The sequence below is a fragment of the Elaeis guineensis genome, chromosome 1, assembly GCF_000442705.2.
Source record: "Elaeis guineensis isolate ETL-2024a chromosome 1, EG11, whole genome shotgun sequence".
Lineage (NCBI taxonomy): Eukaryota > Viridiplantae > Streptophyta > Magnoliopsida > Arecales > Arecaceae > Elaeis > Elaeis guineensis.
In genome coordinates this window covers 99,682,420-99,698,835 of record NC_025993.2, presented here as the reverse complement: position 1 = coordinate 99,698,835, position 16,416 = coordinate 99,682,420, and positions in this window count along the sequence as shown.

The following is a 16,416-nucleotide window of genomic DNA, read 5'->3' as shown; positions in this document are numbered from 1 at the left end:
GACACTGCTACAACATAGCCTTGCAAAGAAGTGACCAATCCGACCCCTGTCCAGTTGATGGGCTGGATGCCCGCGACGACCTCACTAAAGAGAGGGGTGGCCCAATCGAAGATCTGGTACCGATCTCTTTGAACGATGGGAATGCGGAGCATGTGGCGATGATCGACTCCAATCTGGGGGAAGAGGTGCGGACGTATCTCATCGATTTTTCTACGAAAGAATGCGGATATTTTTGCTTGGGTTCCAGCGGACATGCCGGAGATTGACACGGAAGCCATGGAGCACCATCTGGCCGTCGATCCAAAGCATCGACCGACGAAAGAAAAAATTTGAGGTCATGCACCAGAGAGGCAGAAGGCGATAGCCGAAGAAGTGGACAAACTCTTGAAAGCCAGATTCATTAGAGAAGTCGATTACCCTAATTGGATTTCCAATGTTGTCCTAGTCGAAAAGACAAACGGCAAATGGAGGATGTGCATATACTTCAAAAAGCTGAACGAAGCCTGCCCAAAGGACAGCTACCCTCTGCCCAGAATCGATCAACTGGTGGATGCGACCTCAGGCCATGAGCTCCTCACCTTTATGGATGCATTCTCTGGCTATAATCAAATCAGGATGGTGCCGGAAGATGAAGAAAAGATTGCTTTCATTACTAACCGTGGCCTTTACTGTTACAGGGTCATGCCTTTCGGCCTCAAAAATGCAGGTGCAACCTACCAGCGGTTGGTGAATAAAATCTTCAAGAAGCAGATCAGCCGCAACATGGAGGTCTACGTGGATGACATGCTTGTAAAAAGTAAATCTTTCATGAACCACATCGCCGACCTCGAGGAGACCTTCGACGCCCTCCAAAAATATAAAATGAAGCTGAACCCGACTAAATGTGCTTTCGGAGTGACCTCAGGAAAGTTCCTGGGCTTCATGGTATCGGGGTGCGGAATTGAAGCCAATCCGGAGAAAATTTGCACCATCCAGGAGATGGCCGCTCCAAAGTCGATAAAAGAGGTTCAGCGCCTTACAGGAATAGTAGCAGCCCAGAATCGCTTCGTCGCGAGGTCGGCCGAACGGTGCTTACCCTTCTTCCAAACCCTCAAGCAGCCGAAGAACTTCTGTTGGACCCCTGAGTGCCAACAGACGTTCGAAGAACTAAGGAGCTACCTCGGCTCACCTCCACTGTTGGCGAAGCCAGAGCCTGGAGAGGAACTGTTTTTATACCTGACGGTCTCTCCCATGGCTCTCGCGGCAGTCCTTGTCAAAGAAGAAGCAAAAGTCCAACGGCCGATCTACTACGTCAGCTGCGCGTTGAGAGATGCCGAGACCAGGTATACCAAATTAGAAAAACTTACGTCCTGTTGATTGCAGCCCGGAGGCTCCAACCCTACTTTCAAGGGCACACCGTAACGCTGCTCACCGACCAACCGATCAAGGCGATTCTACACCGGGCGGATACCTCCGGGAGGATGGCAAAATGGGCGATCGAGCTCACAGAATTCGACATCAACTATTGACCCAGGCCAGCAGTGAAGGCCCAGATATTGGCAGATTTCATAGTGGAGTGTACTATCTCAGAGGAGGCCGAACCTGAATAAGGTAAAATTGACGGCCTGGAGTCCCGACCGAACTCCCCCAAAGAAGAAGCAGATCCCTCTAGTTGCTTTTGGGCCCTCTACGTGGACGGATCTTCCAACATGTCAGGCGCAGGCGCGAGCCTGATCTTGATCAGTCCAGAGGGAGTCATCACGGAGTACGCTCTGTACTTCGAGTTCCCCGCAACAAACAATGGAGCAGAATATGAAGCTCTGATCGCAGGACTGAGGATCGCCAAAGAGCTGGGAATAGATCGGCTCTAGGTCCACAGCGACTCCCAACTAGTAGTGGGACAAGTCAACGAAAACTACGAAGCACGGGAGGACAGCATGGCTAAATATCTTAAAAAGGTAAAGGAGCTCATCCCCACCTTCAGCAGCTTCAATATCAGGCAGATTCTGAGGATGGAAAATACCAGGGCCGACCTTCTCTCCAAGCTGGCAATGCTGGCTCCGGCCGAATTACCCAAGGGTGTTCTCTTTGAAGTGCTCAAGTGCCCGAGTACGGAAGAATCACGGCCCGTGTTGGAAATTGACCACGAGCCCAGCTGGATCGACCCACTGATAACATATCTCAGAGATGGGGTTCTCCCCCAGGATGCAAAAGAAGCTCGGAAGCTCCGAAATCAAGCCTCCCGATACATCCTTTATGAGGGCAAGTTGTACAAGAGATCATACTCTTTGCCCCTTTTAAAATATCTCCGGCCTTCGGAAGCTGACTACGCCTTGTGGGAGGTGCATGAAGGGATCTGCGGAAGCCATCTGGGGGCTAGATCTTTATCCCACAAGTTGCTCCGCCAAGGATATTACTGGCCGACGATGCATCATGACTCCATTGAATACGTCAGAAAGTGTGACCGATGCCAGAGATATGCTAACATCCAGAGACAGCCCGCCACCGAGCTTACACCCTTGAGTGCCCCATGGCCTTTTGCGCAATGGGGGATGGACATCCTTGGACCCTTTTCGTGGCGTCGGGGCAGAGGAAGTTCCTCCTGGTAGCGATTGACTATTTCACCAAGTGGGTCGAAGCCGAACCGCTGGCAAAAATCACAGAAGCCAAAGTGCAAGATTTCGTCTGGAAGTCAATCATTTGCAGGTTCGGTTTGCCAAGAACCCTAATCACTGATAACGGACGGCAGTTCGCATGAGCAAGATTCGTCGAATTCTATGAAGATCTAAATATCTCCCACAACTTCACATCAGTAGCCCATCCTCAGGCGAACGGCGAAGCTGAAGTGACCAACAGAACCCTACTGCAAGGGATCAAGACAAGGCTTGAAAAGGCGAAGGAAACTTGGGCAGACGAACTTTATCATGTGCTGTGGACGTATCGAACTACCCAAAGACTGCCCACAGGGGAGACCCCCTTTGCTTTAGCCTTCGGAACGGAGGCTGTTATCCCAATTGAGCTTAAACTCCATCGGCGCGAGTCGTGGCATTCAACGAATATCACAATTCGCAAGGTCTTAAAGCCAACCTCGACTTACTGGAAGAAAAGCGGGAGGTAGCTCAAGTTCGGATGGCAGCCTACAGACAGAAAGTCGTCCGCTATTACAATTTTTGAGTCAAGAATAAAGTCTTTAGAGCAGGAGATCTAGTGCTTCGACGAGCCACTGTCTCGCAACCTCAGAATCGAGGGAAGCTCGCCCCAAACTGGGAAGGCCCGTATGAGGTCAAAGAAGTGGTCCGGTCCGAAATTTATTACCTCAAGGAGCTCGGAGGAGCAGACCTCCCGCAACCATGGAGCTCGAAAAACCTACGAATGTATTACCGATAACTTTATTTTAAATAAAAATTGCATATCTATATGTCTCCTCTCTTGGCGCAAGCCTATATCGATAGGATAGTCAAAACAAACCGTGTCGGAAGCGGGAGGAGAACTTCGTCTCAACAAAGTCGAAGGCCCGATTCTCTTTAGACTGGATGGGGGGAGAGACCAAGCAACGCCCATATGTGCCCCCACAGCTCTGTTAGGGACAGGAGGAGAACCTCGTCCTAACTTAAGCAAAGTCGAAGGCCCGGTTCCCTTTAGACCGGATGGGGGGAGAGGCCAAGCAACGCCCATATGTGCCCCCACAGTCCTGTTAGGGACAGGAGGAGAACCTCGCCTTAACTTGAGCAAAGTCGAAGGCCCGATTCTCTTTAGACCGGATGGGGCGAGAGACCCTGCAACACCCATATGTGCCCCCACAGCCCTGTTAGGGACAGGAGGAGAACCTCGTCCTAACTTGAGCAAAGTCGAAGGCCCGGTTCTCTTTAGACCAGATGGGGGGAGAGGCCCTGCAACGCCCGCATGTGCCCCCACAGCCATGTTAGGAACAAGAGGAGAACCTCATCCTAACATGAGCAAAGTTGAAGGCCCGATTACACCTAGATCGGATGGGGGGAAAGGCCCGGCAACGCCCATATGTGCCCCTACAGCCACGTTAGGGACAGGAGGAGAACCTCATCCTAACCAGAGCTGAAACCTGTTATGACATAAATAGGAGAAGAACCTCCCCCCGACACCAATTAAGGCCTGGTCATTCAAGACCAGATGGAAAAAAGGGGACCTTCCCAGCGGCCCCTCCGCAAGAAGACTTCATCCAGACTCCTACGGGAGCCGGACTTCATCCCCGACTTCGACTGCTGGTAAACTTCATCTGGACTCCTACGGGAGCCGGACTTCGCCCCTGACTTTAATTGCAGGTGGACTTCGTCCGGACCCCTACAAGAGCCGGACTTTGTCCCCAACTCTGGTTGCAGGAAGACTCTGCCCAGACTCCTACGGGAGCCGGGCTTCCGCAACCCCACCAAGAGCAGAGGGAAAAATCTCACTCGAAAAAGAAAAAGGAGAAAGGAGAGAGGAGTTAAAAAGGAAAGCGATGGACTACGTCAGCGATGAATGAAAAACAAACAGCATCAAAGATGCAGAGAACCTCGTCTCAGCAGGGATTGGGGTTCTTATCAAGAACCCCAGCTTTCTCTCAACGCAAGTCCGAGATAAGATGACTTCCTCAGAGTGACAAGAAGCTCAGACCTCCGAGCTCGAGCCCTCATGGGGGGCGCCAAACCCGAGCGGCCCCAGGCAAATCTGTGGCCATGGACAAAAGGATGGATCGATGCGATGGCAATCGGATACCCCCGAACGATGCGAAGGTCGAAAGAAGCTCGGCAAGCGACAATTCAACACATGAGTAAAAGAGGTAGCAGAAAATTTTCTTCTCATATTATTCATTAAATATGCATTATAGAGCCATCAAGGCTGAAGAAGAAGGATAACTGAAAAGACAAGCCGACGTGGCAACAACCAGTAACCTCCGGACGACACCGAAAAAAAAAAAAAAAGAGAAAGAGAGAGAAGGGAATACAACAATAACAATGGTAAAGGAAAGAAATTCGGTAGGCAGCAATTCGACGCAAGGTGCGGATGAAGTAACAAAATCTCCTTCTCATTTTTCGATTAACAAGATGAACGTTACAAGACCCGGAGGGCCAGAAAAAGAAAATATTGCTACAAGACTCGAAAGGGATACACCGGAGACCACTTCAAGCTGTCGACTTCTCTTCCCGGTTTCGTCCTTCTCAGCAGTATTTTCCAGTGCGTGTGATAAACCTCTCACCCCCCCACCTCGTTCCGCTCCATCATCGAAACCCCAACCCTAGGGAGAAAAGGATGGGATAGAATTCAGGAGGCAGCAAAGGCAACGACAGCAGCGACGATGACCTGCTTCAAGAAGAATCGGAGGTACCCCGAAGGCCGTGATGGCGCCGGAGGCATGCGCCACCACCGTGTGCTCCACGATAACCACCATCCTAGGTACTCCGACAAGGTCGGCATGCGCTACTTCCACCGTCTCCGCAACAAGTTCTACTGCCCCACCGTCGGCGCCGACCGCTTCTGGTCCCTCGGCCCCGACGACGTCAAGAATCCCGCCACAGCTTGTGACGACAACTCTGCCCCCTTGACTGGTGTCGTCCCGCTCAGCTACTCCGAAATTCTCAAGCAGAACATCCTCACCGGTTGTCCCCGTTATTAAACCCCTATTGTTGAAGGAATTCTCCCTCGAGCTCCCTTTAAGGCGACGGGAACCCTCAGCGACAGTTTGACAGTCGGAGAACTCGCAGGCCGCTGTTCTCCTCCTCACACTCTTCCCGATCCATGGCATCCGCTTGAGGTTGGCCTCCGGGGTGGGGGCCCCGACGGGAGAACCCCTCGGAGAGACTTGGGGGACTAAAGACGGCGGAGAGCCAGCAGAGATGGCAAAGACTGGTGCGAAGGACGCTCAGAGTCGAAAAGGGGACCGATGGAGTGGCTGAGTGGCTAAGCTCTCAGGCGGAAGAAAGGTGTCAACCCTCAGGTGAAGTGAAGCCCCTGGAGGAAAGGCGGGGGCTTAAATAAGCAACGGGACCTGGCGCAGTTATGGTGGCAGATATCTCTAGGTCAATCAGTGCCCGCCACGTGTCCCACTCACCGTGGCTTAGGGCTGACCGTTCGCGGACCATTATGGCGTGACGCTTAGGATTACGTCCTGGTGGGAGTTTCGAAAGGACTCTTCGGATCGCCCTAATCGAAAAAAGGCTCTAGCACGCGCGTATTAAATACCAAGATTTCTGAGGGCGGTCGTGTGCAGAATTCAAGGAAGCGACTTCGGCTGTGAAAATTTTTTGTACTTCCTTCGCTCGAAACTCGAACTCGGAAGTAGGGGGACTGGTGTTGGGTGTAAAACTCCCCAGCCAAAGTTCGTGTCAGGAGTGATCCCTCGGGGATTCTACCGGTGTCCGACCCACAGCAACAGGAAGACTTCGTCCGGACTCCTACGGGAGCCGGACTCCATCTCCAACCTCGATAGCGAGAAGACTTCGTCCGGACTCCTACGGGAGTCGGACTTCATCTCCAACTTTGACTATAGGAAGACTTCGTCTGGACTCCTATGGGAGCCGGACTTCGCCCCCGATGCCAATTGCAGGTAGACTTCGCCCAGACTCCTATGGGAGCCGGACTTCATCCCCGACTTCGACTGTTGGTAAACTTCATTCGGACTCCTACGGGAGCCAGACTTCGTCTCCAACCTCGACAGTAGGAAGACTTCATCCGGACTCCTACGGGAGCTGGACTCCATCTCCAACCTCGACAGCGGGAAGACTTCGTCCGGACTCCTACGGGAGCCGGACTTCATCTCCAACTTCGACAGCAGGAAGACTTCGTCCGGACTCCTACGGGAGCCGATCTCCACCTCCAACCTCGACAGCAGGAAGACTTCGTCCGGACTCCTACGGGAGCCGGTCTCCACCTCCAACCTCGACAGCAGGAAGACTTCGTCCGGACTCCTACGGGAGCCGGACTCCATCTCCAACTTCAGCGGCAGGAAGACTTCATCCGGACTCCTACGGGAGCCGGACTCCATCTCCAACCTCGACAGCAGGAAGACTTCGTCCGGACTCCTACGGGAGCCGGACTTCATCTCCAACTTCGACTGCAGGAAGACTTCGTCCGGACTCTTACGGGAGCCGGACTTCATCTCCGACTCCAGCTACAGGTAGGCTTTGTCCAAGCTCCCACGAGAGCCGGCCTTTTGCCCTGAACTCCTGCTGAAGGTCTCGACCGAGATTCCTCGACAAATGATCCCCATCTGGGCTTCTACGGAAATCAGACTCCAACCGAACTTCGGCCACAACTCTGCTCCACTCTCCACGGTGGATCTTACGCGGCTCCATCATTCCCTGGCAGGCCACAGTAACGGCCACAACTCTGCTCCACTCCCCACGGTGGATCCTACGTGGCTCCATCACTCTCTGGCAGGCCGCAATAACGGCCACGATTCTGCTCCACTTCCTGCAACGGATCTTGTGCAGTTCCACCACTCCCTGGCGAGTCGCGACAACGGACGCCGCTCCACTCCCTGCAACTGATTACACGTGGCGAGCCATGGTGACAACCACAACTCCACCCCATTACTCTTCATGATAAATTCCTCCTAGCTCCGTACGGCCCACGACGAGACGATCATAAACAGTCGCTATCAATCCTTTGCTCCCCCTGCCTATAAAAGGGGGATCCCAGATACGTTATTCTCCAAGCTCTCATTTTTTACCTAGAAACTCTGCTAAAATTTTTGTTCGAGCACTCCATTCTTGTTGAGGCAGAGAACTGACTTGAGCGTCGGAGGGTCTTGCTGGAGCAACCCCACCTCCGATTTAGACTTCTTTTGCAGGTTCCGACGGCGACCGCGACTCCCTCGACTCCAGCTTCTCCGATGCAGGTAGATTTTTGTACCAACAATTGGGGTAATCGGCCAAATGAAGCTTGTCTGCATCGATCAAAGTCATTCTTGCCTCTCTGATTTGGGTTCAGATACCAAGGCCCAGGTGGCTACCTCCGGTCCCACCACCTGCCCCCCAGGTTGGGGAAACTCCTCCATCTACTATCCAAGCTGAAAAGGTCAGTTCGACTTTGGCCCCTGCCTTAGCCGATCGGGAGCTGAGTACCTCTTTGTTCCTATTGGACTCCACCTTGGAGAACCAACGAACCACCCGTGAGTTCATCTAGGGGCTCCTTCTCCCATAAGATGCTAAGAAGCTGGAGGCTCAAAGCCTTAACCTCTGGCAGAGGAATGCATTAGACTCCATCATCTGGGTAAGCTCTTCTTTGTTCCATTTTTATATGTTTGTTTGCCGTTACTGGTCAGTCTTCCTCTGCCTACTCAGCTTAGTCACTACATTGCAATCTTCATGAACTCCAAAAGGTTGGCACGATTAGAGGTCGGTGAAGCTCACGATCAGGCTGAAGTACTCCAACAGAAATACAAAGAAGCGGATGCAGTTGTGACAAAGGCCAAAATGGGGCCAAAGAACACTGAGGCTGAAGTAAAGCATCTTAAAGAGATGCTAGAAAAAGCTGAGGTGACATAAGAAAAGGCTGAGGTTGAGCTTGCCTCGAAGAAGAAGAAGCATCTGGTGGCTCAGGAGAAGGTCACTAAGATAGAGAAGTAAATGGAAGGTCAGATTGTCAAGATGGGTCATCTGATGGTAGAGGCCTTTCATGCATCGTAGGCATTCATCAACAAGAAGATTAAGTTCATCGAGGAAGCCTTCATTGCTGGGCAAAAAGTATCATCAGAAAGTGGCCGGTCACTTCCTCAAGCTGGATCTATCTTTTTGGGATGAGGATGATGATGTTGATGAAGCCTAGCCTCAGTCAGAGCCCACAATCGAAGGAAATCTCAGGTGGAGCCTACAGCCACCGATGAGGACCAACCTTAGTCGGAGCTTACGGCCACCAAGGGGTAGCCTTGACTACAGACTATGACCACGAGGAGACCACTGAACTGACAGTGAATGCTCATACGAGTTCCTCGGTCATTCCTCAGTCGAAGGTTCTTGTTTAAAAACAACCTTTCCTTTTAATGAAAAAAATATTTATCTCAGATGCTTTTTGCTTGTTCCTTGCTTCTTTGATTTCTTTGCAACTTTACTCTCATTTGGATGAAGTCAAGGCATTATCGATTTTGTGGGTGCTTAGTTAGTCATGACCAAAACCAACCCTTCCTGAAGAGTAGCATTCGAGCAATTGGCATCTAGGTTGAGGTCTCTAAAGTAGAGGTTTGTGAAGAAAGGAAGAGAGCTTTTAAAGTAGAGCAAAGAGCCTTTGAAAGCGAGAGGTGAAGCACTTGAAGGAGGCACTAAGAGGAGCTAAAGGAACATATGCTTCGGAGAGAGCTCGATTAGCCGAAGCTTGTGTAAGAGCACCTGAGGTGGTTGAAGAAGTAAAGTGGGGCACCATGGAGGAGGTCTCACGACTTCGAAATCAGCTCCATGCTGTCGAGAGAAGATCGATGCCTTGGAGCATTCAATTGATCAAGAAAGGTCGGCTGTGATTAAGCTCACAGACAAAGTGATGGCAAGTGAGGTGGCGACTAAGGCTACTAAGGATAAGGTTGAGCGGATGGAAGCAAAGGCAGCCGCCCATCAAGTCAAGGTCATACTCAGAATGGTAAAAGCCTCCCTAATGGCTTACGAGGTTGGCTTCAGAAAGTGCAAGACCCTAGTTGGGCAACTTTTTTCTGAAGTTGACACTGACCTTCTTGATGTCTCACCTCCAAGCGAACTTAAAGCACCTGTAGCCAAAGATGCACCAGATCCAACTATCAAAGGCTCCTCTCAAGCAAGAGATGGCCCTTCTTCTGAAGCTGAGTCATAATCATATAAATGTATATTTTTCTTCCCTCTTTTTTTTAGCTCATTATTCACCAAGCGAGACTGGTTCAAGCCATAATTCATGGTCGGAGGAGTCTGATAATTTGCATTTTTTCGGTAGATCCAACTTTTGGAATTAATGAAATATTTTATGATGCTTTTGTTTGTTAATCCTAACCTCAAATCTTTCGATGTTATCCTATTATAGCTTTAGGTCATCATTCTCGATGCTCATGATTAAGGGTTCATGATTTCATCTCATAGGGTAGCCATCAAATTAGCTTTAAGGATGCATCAATTGCACTAGCTCTTGGTGAGCCTCGACGATCCTCTAGCATCTCTTGAATGGCTCAGGTTTTTCTTTGGATTAGCAAAAGTTCAAGGGCTACGAGGGTCCTCTAGTGTTAGTCCTTGCTTCTCGTATGATCAAGATTTTCTTCAGCTCAGCTTGCTATCAGGTGAGGGGCCTCTGAGGGTCCTTTTTGGTTATCCCTTACTTCTTGATCACCTAAGATCTTCGATCCGAGATTAGATTTGAGAGCTTCGAGGGTCCTCTAAGGTTAGCCCTTGCTCCTTGCATGACTAAGGTTTTCTTCTGCTAAACTAACCATTAGGCGAGGGGCCTTCAAGGGTCCTTTTTGGTTATCCCTCGCTTCTTGATCGTCCAAGATCTTCAACCTAAGATTAAACTTAAGAGCTCCAAAGGTCTTTTAGGATTAGCCCTCACTTCTTGCACGATCAAGATTTTCTTCAGCTCACCATCAGGTAAGAGGCCTCCGAGGGTCCTTTTTTGTTATCCCTTGCTTCTTGATCACCTAAGGTCTTCAGCCCAATATTAGACTTGAGGACTCCAATGGTCCTCTAGAGTTAGCCCTGACTTCTGACACAATCAAAATTTTCTTCGGCTCAACTCACCGTCGAATGAAAGGCCTTTGAGGGTTTTTTTTGGTTATCCTTCGCTTCTTGATCACCTGAGGTCTTCATCTTAAGATTCATTATGGATAAAAGTTTTTGGCATCTGCAAAGATTGTTGACACAAAGGAAAATTTATTTGTTATTAAGGAAATAATAGTTACACTACTGATAGTACATCTATAGATTTTTGAAATTCCACGGATGTAGCAGCAAGATTCTATTTAGCTGCTTCAAGTGATAGGTTCCAAGCCTGATGACCTTGTCCATCCTGTAAGGGCCCTCTCAATTTAGGGATAGCTTGTTTTGCTCGCTTGACTGAGATACCTCAGCTCAGTGCAGCACCAGATCACCAATCCTAAACATTTTGCCTCTGACTCGAGAGTTGTAGTATCATGTAACCTTGTATTGATAAGCTGCCATCCTTACTCTGGCTCTTTCATGAACCTCTTCGAGCATATTCATGTTCGTTTGGAGCCACTTTGGATTATTTTGTTCATTGAAGTTCTCAACTCATAGTGAGGGGACTCTGACTTCTATTGGGATGACCACCTCCATCCCGAAAGCAAGGTTAAATGAGTCTCTTCGATGGAGATTTTCTATATAGTTCAATAAGCTCAGAGCACATGATAAAGCTTATGGGCCCATGATCCCTTCACACGATCCAATTTGAATTTCAAGCCCTATAGAAGAGTCCAATTAATTATCTTGACCTCTCTATTAGCTTGGGGATAGCCCACCAAATTGACATGGTGTAAGATTCCCAAGTCTCAGCAAAACTCAGCAAACTGAACATCGATGAACTAGCAGCCATTATGTATGATCAACACCTGAGGAAGATCGAATCAGCATACAATGGACTTTCACATGAAGTTCTTTATCTGACTTCAATGGTGCAGGCCAGTGGCTCGGCTTCCACCCATTTGGTGAAGTAATCGATGGCAATCAGTAAAAATTTTTGTTGGTTCGATGCTTAAGAAAACAGCCTAAGGATATCCATGCCCCACTGCACGAAGGACCAAAGTGCATAGATGGGAGTCGGTGGTGTAGTAGGTCGACATTGAATATTTACATTCTACTAGTATCGATCACATCATCTGATCAGGTCGGCTATATCCTACTACATGTTAGGCTAGTAATATCCTTGTCAAAGTATCTTATGGGCCAATAATCTATCGTCCAGGTGATTTTCACATATCTTCTCATGTACTTCTTGCAACACGTAATCAGCTTCAGAAGGGCGTAAACACTTAAGGAGAGGCAGAGAGAATGATCTCTTATATAGCTTGTCTTCATAGAGGATGTAGTGGAATACTTGGTTCTTTATCTTTTGAGCTTCCTTTGGATCCATCGGCAGCATCCCATCTCTGAGGTAGCAAACTAATGGATCAGCCCAGCTTGATTCATTATCGACTTGCAACACCAAGGTGGGCTTCTCAATGCTGGGTCTTTTCACTACTTCAAAGAATGATTCTTTAGGTAGGTCTCCCAACATAAAGGTTGCCGGCTTGGATAATAGGTCAGTCGAGAATGCTCTAACCTTGGCACTTATAGATTTCAAAACTGATAAATACAGAAATCATATCTTTTATTTTTTGTAGATACTTTTTCATATTTTTCTCTCCAATTTTATAGTCTCCTCAGACATGATCGACTACCAACTGAGAGTCGTGTAGGCTTATAGCTGTCGCACCCCTGGCTCTTTTGCTATTTTGAGTCTGGTAGTAAGGGCTTCATACTTTACTTCATTGTTGGTGGTTGGAAATTTGAAGTGTGGAGTGTATTCTGTGATGGTTCACTCTAGTTCGGTGAGGATTAGCCCTGCTTTGACTGAGCTTGATGACCCATCCACATACATGATCCACAGCTCCTCAGGTTCTCCTTTGGATAGATCTTCGTTTGGCTCTTCGGCTTCCACAGGCCTTTCTTCAGGAATTATGCACTCTAAGATGAAATCCGTAAGCACCTATGCCTTTATTGAGGATCAAGGTTGAAACTTTATATTGAACTCTATGAGTTTGATAGCCCACTTTGCTATTCAACTCGATGTATCAAATCGATGCAAGATAATCTTCAGTGGTTGATTAGTTAGGAGGATCATGATATGAGCTTGAAAGTAGGGTCGAAGCTTCCAGACTGAGATAATAAGTGCATAAATCAGCTTCTCAAGCCTTGTGTACCTGATCTCTATATCATAGAGGATTTTGTTAATATAATAGATTGGCCTTTGAACCCTATCCTCCTCGCGAATGAGGACTGAGCTTATCGTGGTTGGTGATACTACCAGAAAAAACTCTTCATCTGGTTCATGCTTACTGAGGAGTGGAGCAGAGTCGAGATAGCTCTTCGATTCTTCAAAGGCTTGCTGGCATTCTTCGATCCATTTGAAGTCCTTCGGATGTTTGAGAACTTCAAAAAAAGAGACACCATTCAACCGATCTGGAGATGAATCAGTTGAGGGCAACCAATTTGCCAGTGAGGTGTCGGACCTCTTTTATAGATCTTAGGGGGTTCATCCCTTGTATAGCCTAGATCTTTTTAGGATTGACTTTTATGCCTTAATGGGAGATCGTGGACCCGAGAAATTTCTTCAAAGTGACCCCAAAAGTACACTTCATCGGATTCAGCTTTATTTGATATTTGTGGAGAGTGGCAAAAGTCTTCCTCAGGTCATTGATGTGGTTATCTGAGGCCTAACTTTTGACCAATATATTATCTATATATACCTCTATATTTTGATTGATCTGATCTTTGAAGATCTTGCTTATTAGCCGCTGGTAGGTGGTACCTATATTTTTTAGGCCGAAGGATATAATTTTATAATAAAAAAGATCTCGATCAATAATAAAAATATTTTTTTTCTCATCCTCATGTACCATCCAAATTTAATTATAACCGAAAAGGGCATCCATGAAGATGAAGAGCTCGTGGCCTGAAGTGGCATCCATCAGTTGGTCGATTTGAGATAAAGGATAACTAACTTTTGGGCAAGTTTTGTTTAGGTCGATGAAGTCTGTGCATATCTTCCACTTCTTATTCATCTTTTTTCATGAGGACCATATTTGTGAGCCAGTTCGGTTAAGCCACCTCTTTAATAAACCCAACATTAACCAACTTGTCCACTTCTTCAATGATTGCCTTCTGCCACTTCGAGGTGAAGCTTCAATTCTTCTATTTGATGGGTTCATAGGTGGGATCCATGTTTAACCGATACATCATAACTCCTGGTTCAATGTTTAGCATGTCGATAGGCGATCAAGTAAAAATATCAGTGTTCTCTTGCAAAAAGAAAATGAGATAATTTTTGGTTACCTTACTAGGCTCTATCCAATCCAAATTGTATGCTCCTTGTCTCCATCTCCTAGGGGGATTGCCACAAGATTCTCTATGGGCTCCCTATGTTCTTCAGCCAACTCATCGTAGGTGTTCGGTCCTTTAATAGGAAGAGTGTTGGGTAGTTTTACTCCTTGAAGGGTGATTATGTAGCATTGCCATGCCAGAGTCTGGTCTTCTCAGATTTCTCCGACCTCATCCTTCATCGAAAACTTCACCAACAGATGGTAAGTTGATACCCACAGCTCGAAGAGCATTTAACTCTGGTTGTCCGAGGATGGCATTATATGCTGAGGATATTTTGACCACCAGAAAGTCTGCTTGAATTGCTGTTTGTTGGGGTGCCCGACCAGCCATCATAGGTAGGATAATAACTCCTTCATTAGGTACAGCATCTCGAGAGAATCCCATGAGTGAAAAATCAAGTATCCCCAACTGATTCGAGGAGATATCTATTTTAGAAAATGTATCATAAAATAAAATATCGATCGAGCTTCCATTATCTATTAAGATGCAGCATACATCATAGTTTGTAACATTTAAAGATACAACTATCACATCATTATGCGGAAATTGGATCCCATGTGCATCTTTCTTGGTGAAGGTGATGGCTTCCTCAGTCTTCTACCACTTGGCTGGTTCTCTAGGTCCTCTTGATCTACCACTATGCTGCCCCCCAGTGATGGCATTTATCACCCCGACTGCAAGTCAATTCTCCATGGGCTCTTCTTATTGAGGCAGCTCTAGTAGCCAAGGTGGTCTTGACTGATCCTCGTATTGCTCACTTCTATGTCTGATGAAGTGGTCTAGTCGTCCATGCCAAATTAACTCCTCAATCTCATCTTAAAGCTGGAGGCATTACAAGTGTTATGGCCATGGTCGCAGTGGTAGAGGTAGTATTTGTTTGAGTCGCACTGAATCGGCCTAGACCGCATCCTCCTTGGTTTGAGAAGTTGCTCCTTTATCTCTATCAGCACTTGCATCCTCAGGACATTCAGCCGGGTGTAGTTGGTGAACCTCTGTGGTCATGACATGCACCATTGTTTCCTAAGACTCCTAGGTCATCAGCTTCGAGAGGGAGTTTTGGATCATCAGTGTTGGGGTGGAGTCTTTGGTGAAGCTATTCGGTCTTCTTTCTTCTCCTCGACCATGATATCGGCTGAGATCCCATACATCTCAAAGGCTTCTTTAGCTCGTACATATTTTTTTGCCCATGACAGCATTTTAATGAAGTCCTTCAAATATCTCTTCTCTAATGAAAAGAGAAAAGCATTATTCTGAAGTTTGCCTTTCAAGACAATCATCGTGATCGATTGGTCCAAATGGCATACTTTCAAGGTGGCCGCATTAAAATGGCTCATGTAAAATTGAAGAAATTCTCCTTTCCTCTGCTTAATGTTTATTGGAGAATCAAATCTTCAATGCTGGCTTTTGCTACTAGCAAAATGGGCCATGAACAATTTACTGAGCTGGTCGAATAGATAGATAGAGCCCGACTTTAAACTCGAGTACAATCCTGAGCCACCCTTTTCAATGTGGAGGGGAAGGCTCGGCTGAGGTGGCTCAGGTGGAGCCTTCGGTTGTGGCACCTGAATGTGGATGTCGGTTTGATTTTCAATCGACCGAGACATGGCGGCATTGGAACATCAAGATGAAGTTCCCTTGTGCTGTGCCATGGTGTCTGCTTTCTTGCTCCTTTTCAAAATGGGCTTGGACCCTTCCTCTAGCACCAATATGTCGCTATAAATTTCTGACTCAAGTTAACATGACTGAGTGGGTGGCGACAATAGGATAACGATGTCTGGACCTACAAAACAAGTTTCGGGCCAGAGTTGGCTCCGGCAAAGATTTTGTGATGCTCAAATCAGAAATTCAAAATAGTTGGGAAAGAGTGAGCATTAGAGAGAGCGTGTATACCCTGGGGTCCCTGTTTATTAGTTTTTATAGGTGGATGTCGGATGCTATAAGGAGGTAGGAGCATGGGGAGTCATCTCGGCCGCTTCAAGCAGAATGGCTCGGTATCTCCAGCCTGATTTCATGGGATTTAGTAGTTGTCCATTGCCTTATCAGCTCTCCATTAGCCGATCCCAATTGTCACAAAATTTGAAAATCTGTATGGAAATTGAAGGTCAAACCTTCCTAAAATAATGGATAAGATCTGGTGAAATTTTTTAGGTGGGCTGAAGCCTGGGTCAGCATGGGTCGAGGCTATATACACCTTGGCATCAACTTAGGCAAATGCACGGCTCCTGCCAAGGCCAAATTTTCCATCAACGACAAAACTAATAGTATAGTAGATTAAATTACATTTTGTATAGCCAACCATATACCATCTATGGATGATCTATTACCGTAATTTTGAACTATTTTATTTTTTGATTTATATTTCTATATCTATTGTAGAATG